The 12,837-nt window shown below is 33.2% G+C and overlaps 1 protein-coding gene across 5 annotated transcripts in view; it reads right to left on the bottom strand.

Moving 5' to 3' along the window:
* LOC143229316 (LIM domain-binding protein 2-like) overlaps positions 1-6,473 on the bottom strand; it is a 93,064-nt gene extending 86,591 nt beyond the window's left edge. For 2 of the 5 annotated variants that reach the window (XM_076461495.1, XM_076461493.1), the window contains exons 1-2: positions 6,337-6,464; positions 5,202-5,510 (exon numbers count right to left, since the gene is read on the bottom strand). The gene's annotated coding sequence lies outside the window, so the exon portion shown is untranslated. Of the gene's footprint in view, positions 1-5,201; positions 5,511-6,336 lie in introns of those variants that run through there. The other 3 variants (XM_076461499.1, XM_076461496.1, XM_076461498.1) reach the window with 3 other exon arrangements.
* Positions 6,474-12,837: the final 6,364 nt, after the last annotated feature.

The raw sequence follows: 12,837 nt of genomic DNA, 5'->3' as shown, positions 1-12,837 counted from the left end.
GTTGACGTTCGTTACCTATTTCATTCCTTTGGTTTGGTTATCTCTCCTATGAAGTATTTTTTGAGCAGCTACACATCTACTTAAACCACTTCGAGTTAATATGCATCTTACTGTTATGGAAGTAATATTCACACATGTAATAACAAATAAGTAACTGGCAAAACTGGATTGTCGTGTACCATTTGAAGAGCATACCGTCAGTTATTTAACATCACTTGGGAAAGATTGGACTATCTACATTAACTAATTTTTATTAACTACAGTACCTGTTTCACGTTACCCTATTAATAGCAAGTATTAGCCTTCACTAACTAAATTTTGGTTTCTACAAGTTCTTTGTGTGACACTTCTCTCTTGTGAGTCATTACTGCATTCACAACACTACTACTGGGAATAGTATGACTGTACTTTTTTTATAGGTACTAGGTTGGTGTGAGACTGTCGAATTAGTTGTATGACAGCCAATCACAGTGTTAAATATTAATATATGACAGTACTATGGTATGGTGCATTTACATACAGTGGATGGATACAAATCATATAATATTTCCATCTTATAGACATTTTATTCATAGTTTTCATAACTACTTATAATACTATATTTGTATTGAATAAAGATAAAAAATGCTTAACATTCAAGAACTATATTTTCCGAATAAATAGATAAAAAAGTTTTAAAGTTCTATGAGTTAACTATTAATATTTTAGATTAGATAAGAAAAATAAATAAAATGTAAGTAACCAAGAGAACCACATATAAATATCTAAGACATCAAATATATGTGAAAATGAAATGAAATGAACGATATATACGCACTTATTAGGTCAAAATTAAGCTAAACAATATATATTCCAAAGAAATCAAAAACCAACATTGATAAAGGTAATGGTTGAAGTAACTTATTATATAAATCAACCGAAACTTTGAAATTAACTACTTGTTTTTATACCGTTAACTAATGGTAGAACATCCACATATCGCATGGTAATGGGTGATTTAATATCTCTGTAAACGATTATCCAAAATATTTAGTGAAATAATACATTTTTGTGTAAAGTTTATAGTAAATCCAAGCACAAGCAGTGGAATTATTCATAATATTTAAGGTTTTATTTGTTTGTCTATTGTTTAACACAAAGCTACACTATGGGTAGTCTACTGTGCCCAAAAGAGGTATCGAAACCCGGTTTCTAGCATTATAAATCTGCAGACGCACTGCTGCGCCATGGGGAAGCAATATTTATAGTATTTTTTATATTTTTTTCTGTGCTTCCCACATTATAAGGGACTCTGTAACCAGTGAAGTTTTAAATTTATATCCTACAATATTACGAACCTTGTAACCAACAGAGTCGTAACCTGACACTCCACGTTAGCACTAATCCTGCAACCAACAAAGTCATGAACTGACATCCCATATTATTAGCAACCCTGTAAACAGCAAAGCCATAAACTGATATCCCATATTAGTGACAACCCTATAACCAACAAAGTCATGAACCAACATCCTATACTGTTAACACTTCCGTAACCAACAGTCATGAGTTGGCATCTTACAGAGAAGATAATCATCTACGTAACGCAATCATGAAATCCTCATGTTGTTTATATATACATTGATGGAAGTAAATCAGTTTCAAAATACTCCATAAAAATGTTTCATAATATTGGAAATGATAGATTTTCATTGCTATTTCGTACAGCCATTTGAAATACTCTACTACACAGGTAAACGTTGTCTCTTGCACGGATTTGAATGAGCACGATGAAGATACTACGTTTAAAATATATCGTTACTACTTCTGTTACCTTAGTAACTGATATGTCAACATCAAATCTCATCATTTTATCTTAAGTTATGTCAAGAGTTTGTGCTTTGATGGCAAAATTCATACTCTGTTTTTGCTTTTCAATGTTGCGACAAGATTATTCTTACAATGGAAATTATGTGTTCTGCTAACTATTTGGATAATGAATATGTTATAAATCCTGCTTTGGAAACTATAGGCTTAAAAGGACGCTTGTTCTTATGTCTTTTAGATATACCGTTAAAAAGAGTGTAGTGAAGAGATGATAGGTTTTAAATTCTTTGTTTATTTTTTTTAATTTCGCACAAAGCTACACGAGGGCTATCTGCGCTTTTTGAAAGGTCCAAGTAATCTACAAGAACAGTAAGAAGAGATCTGTTAAACTCAGCAACTCTCTTAGAGTGGATTTTAGTTGATTTATAGGTATTCTGGTTTTGTAAAAGCTAATCCAATTTTCCCCCGTAAACCGTTTTATCTAATACGACAATTTGAATCGTCCTGTATGGTTTGGTAATTATGATGACCTTGTTAGTTTTTAAGCTTTTAGTATCAATGGCGCAGTGAGAAACATCCATAGCATCATTGTTGTATTAAATAATTCTTAATAATGCACAAGCTATAGTGGGGGGAGGGGGTCGTAGTTGAATAGCCGATCCAATATTATAAAACGTCTTAAAGGTCCATTATATTCTGCTTTAAACAAAACACATTTGGTTCCATGTCAATCATTTAAATTCTTTGTGGAGAGCAAAATATCCACATTCTTTAAAAAAAGACCCCCACCCCCACTCCGTAGTGCTAGCCACACCCCTGGTGTTAAGATCTGCATTACTAAAAGAAAATGAGAGGCCATAGCCTAGAGTAGTTACTATCTCTAAATCTTTGAGACTATGAGAAACATTTTTATAGTAGTCCCTTTTAAGGCAACGAACAGAAAAGGAGATATAAAAAATCTGGGAGACGTTTTGTGCTTGCTTATACATCTGTACGTTAGCTCATAGGTAAGCCAAGCAATTGTAGTTCAAATAAATACTGTATTTAAAGTAGCCAGTATTTATAAATTCAAAATTTTAAACATGATTAGGTAAGACTAAACAATAAGTTTGATAAGTTACTCAAAACTAGTTCAAAGCTTCTCAAAGTGAAAACCAAATAATTGTCTTCTTAAAACCTAAAAGATTTAGAAAGTTTGTTTGTTTTGGAATTTCGCACAAAGCTACTTGAGGGCTATCTATGCTTGCCGTCCCTAATTTAGCAGTGTAAGACTAGAGGGAAGGCAGCTAGTCATCACCACCCACCGCCAACTCTTGGGCTACTCTTTTACCAACAAATAGTGGGATTGACCGTAACATTATAACGCCCCCACAGCTGAAAGGGGAGCATGTTTGGCGCGATGGGGATGCGAACCCGCGACCCTCAGATTACGAGTCGCACGCCTTAACACGCTTGGCGCGATGGGGATGCGAAAGATTTAGAAAAAATTACCAGATTATGACCTATCATTGTCTTTTAAAAATTCAAGTCTTAGAATCAATTTCTGAATGTGTTAATCAATTAAACCAACAACGTCATGGATCGACATCCCATGTTACTAGGAACCCTTTAACCAACAAAGTGATGGACCAACATCCTTCATTACTTGAGACATTTTAACCAACAGTCATGGTCCAATGTCCTTTGTTACTTGAGATCCTTTAACCAACATTTTATGTTGAGATCCTTTAACCAACAAAGTCATGGACCGACATCCTACATTATTAGTGACCCAGTAACGAATACAACCATGAGGTGACATGCAATGTGATGTATAAATATTTCAATAAGATATGAAAAAGTCTCAAGTACAATGTAAAAAAAGACAAAGTAAATCTAACATATCTTTATCAGAAATAAAACGCGTGTATTACCAACTTTTGCATACATTGTATAAATTATATCATGACAGTTGTTACCTATCCTAAAAGCGATGTCATAAACGAGAGGATACACAGAATTACTCAAAGTATTACCTTTTGCAGAAAAAACCACAGTTACAGAAAATTTGTTATATTATGGTTATACAGTAGTTTACCACATCTTATATAGACCAATGTTTTTTTGTAACAAAAAAACATACACAACTTAAATTGCCACGATCGAACAGCACATTCTCTTTAAGAAGGTGCACTGGTCAAACTATTCAAAACTCGCGATGTTTATATTCCAGTTGAAAGTGACGACATATACAGACTTTACAGATTGAACAGAAAGGGACCAATAAGAAGACCACTATGGAAAATTTTATTCTACCTTTCTAACAATACAATACTTTTTTATGTACAGACAATAAAAACAAAGCTCATAACATTTAAAACAAATAAAAATAGAGCTTCACGTATCCTGGTCTTAAAATTTGTTTTAATTTTACTTTCTTATCTCGGCATTAAATAGTGTATTTTCGATTTATTTGCTCTCAGTGATTAAAGTAATAAAATACGTATCACTAAAGAACGTATCAAACATGTCTTATGATAAGGTGTTTTAAAATTTAATTCGTAATACCAAAGGCAGCGTGAAGTTACTTGACAGTTGGTTAGCAGACATCATATGTTGTATTTTTAAACAAAAATCGATATTATTATGTCATGTAAATTATCACAAATACGAGTTGCAAAGTGTTTGGAAAAACTGTTTTAATACACTTTGTTTTTCTATAGACACTTCCGAAGAAAATAATAACTTTTTTTTCCAGATAGTTTTGTAGAATATCTAAAAGTTCATGATACGATATATATTTATCCTTCGTTGATTTTAATGCCAGGATCTAGCCAGCCATTTTTGACAGGAGTACAAAGTTAGGTGCTAGTGCGTTCACGCGCGAATGGCCCTGTTAGACAACTAGATGGCTCGCGAGGCCTACCTCCTACCACGGCTCAGTGCACATCGAACGCGGCAGCCTTTCGCTAATGCCTGAACTACCCGTGCTGCATCAGTTCTTTGACAGTCGTCACGGGCTTCTGTTGATGTCGTATCCGTCGCCCGTCTATGTAACTCGTATGAAACGAAAAACAAACAAAAACGATTTGTATATTACATATATAACTTGGCTGTTCTCTTTGTTAAAACGAAAAGTGTTTCATAACGTAATTATGAAAATACTATATTGCGCTCTATATATACATCTTCTGTCATGATTAATTATCTTCGAGGTAGTATGCATATATATTTATATATGTAACACAGTTTTCGATAACTTAACAATGCTGTTATGGAAATCAATCTTTTTCTTATAGTAATTAGCAAGCGAAGAGAAAGGTAAGATATAAATAACAATAAAGATAATATTTACACAAATTATTATGCGCCGAGACTATGATATTAATTAATGGTTAAAACAATAGGTGTTCACTTACCAACAACAGTACAACAGTTCTCCTCACGCCTTGTTCTGTGACGTTGTCGTGACCCACGCTTCTGCCTCTTCAAGCCGTCTTTGAATAGAGTCCCATTGTCTGCGCAACGCATTGTGGGAGGTAGCTGCCTTCGTGGCACGAACGTTCTCTGTAAGCGGCTGATCTCAGAGGACTTACAAAGTGACATATGCGCATGACACATTTGAAGTGACATGCTAATAGTCACAGTTCTAATAGTTAAGAGCCACGTCGACCAAAGTCCGTCTTAACTTTCATTTGTTTTTTTAAATAGTTGAGCTTTCATTTACTCTACAAAAAAAAAAAACAAAAAAACATACGTACAAAACCCTCAGAGTATTAATTAAACATTACTCCTGTACAAAACATAAGTATATACGTAATGTAATGAAGTATATCATATACGATATATTTTCTACATAAATATAAAAATAAAACATCTGAAAGCTGTCATCCTTTATTTTAATTTAGACAAAATCTAAATTCACATAGAACTTTTTTAAAATAAAGCCAATTATATATGTATATATATATATATATCGCGTTAAAACCAACCAAATTGAATACATTACGAAATAATTATGAATATGTTATAACAATAGTTTCATTTTTTGATTTATTTTGATGCTGACAAGCAACTAAGCCAGATCTCATGACCAGTATAAATATATATATATATATGCAAACTTACACACGTATGTTTTACTTGTGCGCTTGCACACACACATACACAAGCATATATAAAATACTAGTATATAGTATGCTTCATTACTGTATAACACTGAAGTTCGAGGCATATTTTTAAATCTATGTAAAGTCTACATAACAGCTATTTAAAATGATTAACAATAAATTATTTTACGTTAATTATAAAATAAAATTTTAGAATGTAAATTGATAGATGTCTATAAACAAAGAAATACGATTTTTCGTTTATTTCTCAGAATTATTTCATACTTTTTATCACTTTCAGATGGATCCAGAAAATTGATTTCTCATGACAAGATTAAGCCACCTCTCGAGATTTATTCATTAATGTATGTTTTTTTTTATTCACTATACCTATATAAATTTACTCTTTAACATGATAACTTTCATAAATAGGAAAAGGGCTCACCTTCATAGGAGACAGCAAGTTAAAATCGTCAAAAATTCTGATGCGAAAATAACATAGCCTACGATTTCTTCCAGTTTCTTATAATTAGGCTTAAACAAAAGTTAGTTTACTACAGCACTTTGAAGCGCTTATAGGCCTAATGACGTCATTTATTGAAAGTTAGGTGGCTCTGCTAATTGCAATTCAGTTAGGGCAACAAATATGTTTCGCTCTTCTAGGGACTATGTTTTGTTTCCCCATTGTAATTTTAACTATTACTAACTGTCTACTGATAGATTAGTTGATATTTGTCCCACATAAAGGTTTAACGGGAACTTTCGTTCCTCTCCTTGTTGTTTATGCTTTTGTGATAAAAGTCTAAATTTAATAAAAATAAGTTATTGTATTGTATCATTGTCCTTTAAAGTGATTGAGAGTTTTGAAACACCAAAAAATTTTAATATAATTACTAGTGATTATTTCAAACGTTTAAATTCATAGCCGTACTTTAACATGTCGAATAAATTTTGTGCTAACAAAAGTGCATTTTACTTTGAAAATCATCATATGCTTAACATTTGAAATTGGGGCCAACCAATAAATTGTTAATGTTTACGTGTCTGAATGCATCATTCAGACTCAGTTACATATTTATATCTAAACGTAATTTTGAAAAAGGTTCTACAAAATTAAGCGAAAACTGAAACGGATTTATAGCATATGTAAAGCAGGATAGATAGTATAATGAACTAATTTTAAATCTTACTGTATACTTAATTCTGTTAATTTAAATTAATTGTTACTCATTGTATATCAGTTAAGACCAACATTTCAATAAGTAAAAACCAGGATTTCCCCAACCTCCAATTTTTCTATTGTAACTGGACAACTGTCGCCATCTAGTGACCTTAACGTTACTGGAAACTCAAAGTGTATATTTATTGATAGAAAGACTTGTTTAACTGTGAAAATGCATCCAATAACTATCAATGAATACGCAGTGGATTCAGGAGTAATATGTAGCATGTTCCTGCATAAGGAAGTTTTATATTTTATTTATTTATTTTGAGTATTACCAATTTTATACAAAAACTTTTGGCCCGGCATAGCCAGCTGGTTAAGGTGTTCAGTTCGTAACTTAAGGGTCGTGGGTTCAAATTCCCGTCATACCAAACATGATCGTCCTTTCAGGTAAGGGAGGGGGCGTTATAATGTAATGGTCAACCCCACTATTCGCTCGTAAAAGCGTAGTCCAAGAGTTGGCGGTGGGTGGTGATGACTAGCTGTCTTCCCTCTAGTCTTACAATGCTAAGCTAGGGACGGCTAGCGTAGATAACCCTCGTGTAGCTTTTCGCAAAATTCAAAAACAAACAAACAAACGAATATTTTTGTTTTCTTATTATTTCTGAGGGGCTTTTATGCCAGTGTCAATCAATATTAATTTTTGATTGTTTATCACTCTCTAAAGTATATTTGAAAAATTGTTTAAGCCACATTTTCAATGTTTTAATTGAGATGTTTGCCAGAAGTGACTGCTAATCGCGGTGATGAATTAATAACCAAGAAAGAGTTTGACTAGCATCTAGATTAGTACATTAATTATAAATACCAACAACGAGTAATACCTACCACTACAGCAGTTAGTTCACTGATTAATAATTCAGTGTCGAGTAGCTGTTGATTGTGAGAAGACTGGTCGTATCAACTTATTCAGTATTAGTTAGTTCTTTGATAAGCTAACTTAAATAGTCAGTATTTGTTGCAAACTACGGAGATTTCTATTCAACGTCAGTATCGTATTCGGCCTACAACTTACGTCAAAGTAAACGCGATTTGTAGCTAACGTTATTGAAAAAAAATAAAGTTATCGTTGGATGAAGTGAACTTAGCAGTATTTTTTTACCTGTATAACAACCTAAATTAACCTGCCTAATAACAGTATTAAGACACTTGATGTGATAGCTCTCTTATTTTACGTACCAAGAAACTTAATATCTCTTTGGACTTTGAAACAATAATGTTTTTCAGATCCTTTTACTCACAGATATTGTAAGGTATTCCGTTAATTATATATTTTTGACGGAAATGTCCGTGGAAAAATACTTTATTATATTGATGCAGCTCACAAGTATGCAAATACAAAATTTAACTATGTTATGTTTTTTAACTGATAATTTTGCACTATTTTTGCATTTGATGTTCTTATGTCAAAGTGTTTTATTGCTATAACCTTTATTTAATGACTACGATATGAATAAAAAAGACAACTGACTCTTTTGTGGTAAATTCTGTTGGTGTTTTTTAAGTATTAAGGAGTCAAATTTAATAAATCTAATTGTTAACTTTCTTATCCACAACTGCAAGATGTTATTTTGCGATGCTGGTGCCATCTAATGTGAAATAATTTAAATAGTCTTCCTAGTTAACTATCATGTGAGTAAAAATATATATTTGTATTCACTGTTACCAGTGTAAGAAATTTAAGTTTAAAATATAATGAATATATGTGGTACTTATCTACTAGTTACTAAATACAAAATTTTAGAATGTTTTGCATTTATAGAGTTTTCTCAATTTGCAATGATTCGTTAAATGGACTGGCCCAAGGATGAAAAAAGTATTGTTTTTTCTGGCATAATGAAAAATATTTGTGGTGCTTCTTCGCAGTTTCATTCGTCATTTTGGGCTCGATAACCGTTACCTTAGGTAAGAGACAGGTACTGGAAAATGGGGGACATTTAAGAAATTATAGAATCCCTAGAAGGTTAGCAGTCAGTTTAAGGACTTACAACGATATGAACCAACAACAAAAATGTTAATGTTGAATTGTTTGTATCCATGGCTTTTCCAAAGTTGTGTGTCTAGTGGTGATGAAAATCATACAAAAGATATTAATAAAGAAATATTTTATTTCCTATTTGGACACCTGTGGTTAATACTGAGTAGGACACAGTGATTCAAAATAGTGCTATTTGTATACAATTGTATCGTCCTTCCGAGTGGGCTCGGCATGGACAGGTGGTTAAGGCCTTCAACTCGTAATCTGAGAGTCGCGGGTTCAAATCCCCATCACACCAAAGATGCTCGCCCTTTCAGCCGTGAGAGCGTTATAATGTTACGACTAATCACACTTTTCGTTGGTAAAAGAGTAGCCCAAGAGTTGGCGATGAGTGGTAATGACTAGCTACCTTTTCTTTTGTCTTACATTGCTAAATTATAGATGGTTAGCGCAGATAGTCCTCGTGTAGCTTTGCGCGAAATTCAAAAACAAACCAAGCCTTAGGAGTGATATCAACGACTGTAGATTCATGAAAAAATTATCATCCCCTCCAATGTATTTACTTGTAGATAATTTTCAATACATATGTTTGATCCAAAAGAGAAAAATATGTTTTATCTATTTAGTATAACGATTTTCACAAACATTTACATGGAGGAAGGTGGGATAAAGTGTGTGCTAGACTTGAAATTGGTAATTATTTAAACAATAGGGGAATGACTCTCAGAAAATGTGGCATTTATGATCTTTGGAGACATTTCTAAAATAAGCATGTTAATTTTTGTTTGTTTGCGGTTAAGTATAATGCTACACAATAAGTTATATTTTCTGTGTCCAACACGGGTATCGAAATCAAGTGTTTAGCGTTATAAGCCTGAAGACTTACGTTTGAACCAGTAAAAGGTTGCACATTAAAATGCGGACATGCAGTGTGTGACAGAATTAAAACGATTAACAACTATTAACTTGCCCCAACAGAGTAAACCTGAACAGATGACTCATCTTCTGCCCCTAGTTACCCCGTCTGTGTATTCAAGGGTGACAATTTATTTTCTAATTGCTTTATTAGAAATTATTTAATAGATTGCTGGAATGTTTGTCTTTCTACAGCATAAGTTTCACTGGAGAGTATAGCCGACTATATGAGACGATCCTGAGACATGATGAGTGATCTTATATGAACATAGACTCTGAGAAACTCTCAGCAGCTCCAATAGTCACTGGAGGTGTAAACAGCACTCAATTGAGATCAATGCACACAGCGGGATATACTACTATTAAATAATTTTTTATGAATCAAACACACTGTTTTAAAGTGTTAAATGTCTGAGAAATAACGGTAATTACATTTTGAAGTACATTCGACATGTGACTTAATTTAATTAGCTCTAGTTAGAGTTATATCTAAACCGTTCACTATTTTACTGAATTTATTGCGTTCCACATTTTTATTGCTTTAACGTCGTGCAAGATAAGAAACATTTAAATGTAACCGTGAAGCGAATGAAGTCTACTCCACAATTTCATTAAACAACAGCATAAACAAGTTCAGCTTCTCTGTCTGATCCGAAAGATAGCAAGAAGTTTCTTTGTTTGACATGAACGACGGCCCGGCATTGCCAAGCGTGTTAAGGCGTTCGACTCCTCATCCGAGGGTCGCGGGTTCGAATCGCGGTCGCACCAAACATGCTCACTCTTTCAGCCGTGAGGGCGTTATAATGTTACGGTCAATCCCCCTATTCGTTGGTAAAATAGTTGTCCAAGAGTTGGCGGTGGGTGATGACTAGCTGCCTTCCATCTAGTCTTACGCTTCTTTTTGTGACGAAAGGAAGTTTAAATGTCGTATTGATGATGTAAACATTTGTTCATAAATCAATAAGTTCTTTATCTAGTTACATTAATTTACATCCAACGTTCAATAAACATCAAGGAATGGAAGACATTATCTTATTTAATGGAAGACATTATCTTATTTAATTTCAATAAGTAGAATCATACTATTTCCCCTATTTCATTTTACGTTTTTGCTTTGTTTAAAATAAAATAAAACATAAGAGGTACATATCAAAGTTCAACTACAAAATCATCATAATTAAAAGAACATCGGATAGTTGAAGCACAAAACCTAAAAACTGGACATTGTAGTTTTGAAGTTGTTCAATATGTATGACTAGAAATGACTAATAAGATAAGTCAGTTTTTAAATTTCATAATTCAAAAAAGTTGTTTGAGTATTTGAATTTTAAAAATCAGAATCTACGTTATTATGGCTCACTCATCCTTATTTTGGCGGGGCTATGGATTTGATGCTCACGGTTCACGAAGGTCCTTTCAGATATATATATATATATATGTATGTTTGTATGTATTTCCATTGCTTGATTCAAAACACTGAATTATCTAAATGATGATGACCTCATTTCCGGATATAGACTGTTTTCTTTTTATGGGACTTGGACATTCCAGTCAATATCCACTTTGTTTACTTGCACGTAGCGTAGCGTGGCTGTATAAACTTTATCTGTATGTCCCTCTCCTCCGTCGACTCATATTGACTCTGGCAGAAAATCTGTGCTATATCGAGGAATTATTTGTAGAGAACAGCTAAGAAGTATAACAATTCAAGAGAGCCTAAGATATCTACTGAAGATTAGACTGAGATGAAAAGACAAAATCTGTTAAATTGGAAAGTTCTGCAAAATTGTTCTGGAACAGAATATCTGGTGATAGCATCTGAGCTTTATCCAGAAAGAAGCGTGATAGAACTGAGTATCAAAATGGAATATAAGCGTTTTTCACGTATGTGCTATACATATTACGCCATACCGCTGAGGTAACTTCCATATCATGAAAAACGTTTTGTCAGTCTATAGACGAATCTTCTCCCAGACGATTTGTCCGATCAAGACAAAGCTTGGTATGTTAGCTTAGTAGTCAAAATCCAATCAAATTCTCACATACTGAAAAATAAATATATTTCATATAATAACACGTATATTGTTACTTCAGTAGATATTGTAAAGACTGTAAATAAAAATGTTCAGTATTTCGGTTTGTTTCCCATAATATCCAAAACATACAGTAATTAATATGTCCAGCGACAATGCCGAGAATAAAGATGTCGCTGCTGTACCATTTAACTTTCAGTTTATACTAGGGCTACAATAAGTGGTTAAGCTTGAATTAGGAGAGATTTTCATAATCAAAATACTTTTTTGGATAGTTAATATAATATATATATCCCGGTTTTACAGCTTTAAGTGTAATGTATTGGATCTTAACAATGATGATCATAGTTATTACAAGATACGCAAACATTTTGCCAAGTCTGTACACCAAGAAGTATGAAATATCCAAAAAAGTATTTTGATTATGAAATGCTCTCCTAATTCAAGCTTAACCACTTATTGTAGCCCTAGTATAAACTGAAAGTTAAATGGTACAGCAGCGACATTTTCATTCACGTTGCCTTGCAGTCGATGAGATTACTGGTTTAATCCATATTGATTTCATACAAACTTGTCACTAGAATACGCTGCAACTCAGCTGCAGTAACTGGTTTAGGTTCGTGGTTATCCATTTTTCAGCTCATTTATATCCAACAGTTCTCAGTGGGATTACAATCTGGTTACTTTGCTGCCATGACAATGTTGTAAAGTTTTTCTGGTAGAGATAGTTTTGTATAACATGTGTACTGTGGACAGTGCATTGTCAAACCTTGCCCTAGCACATGCCTGTAGGAG

The sequence above is a fragment of the Tachypleus tridentatus genome, chromosome 10 (genome assembly GCF_004210375.1).
Source record: "Tachypleus tridentatus isolate NWPU-2018 chromosome 10, ASM421037v1, whole genome shotgun sequence".
NCBI lineage: Eukaryota > Metazoa > Arthropoda > Merostomata > Xiphosura > Limulidae > Tachypleus > Tachypleus tridentatus.
This window is presented reverse-complemented; position numbering and strand designations above follow the sequence as displayed.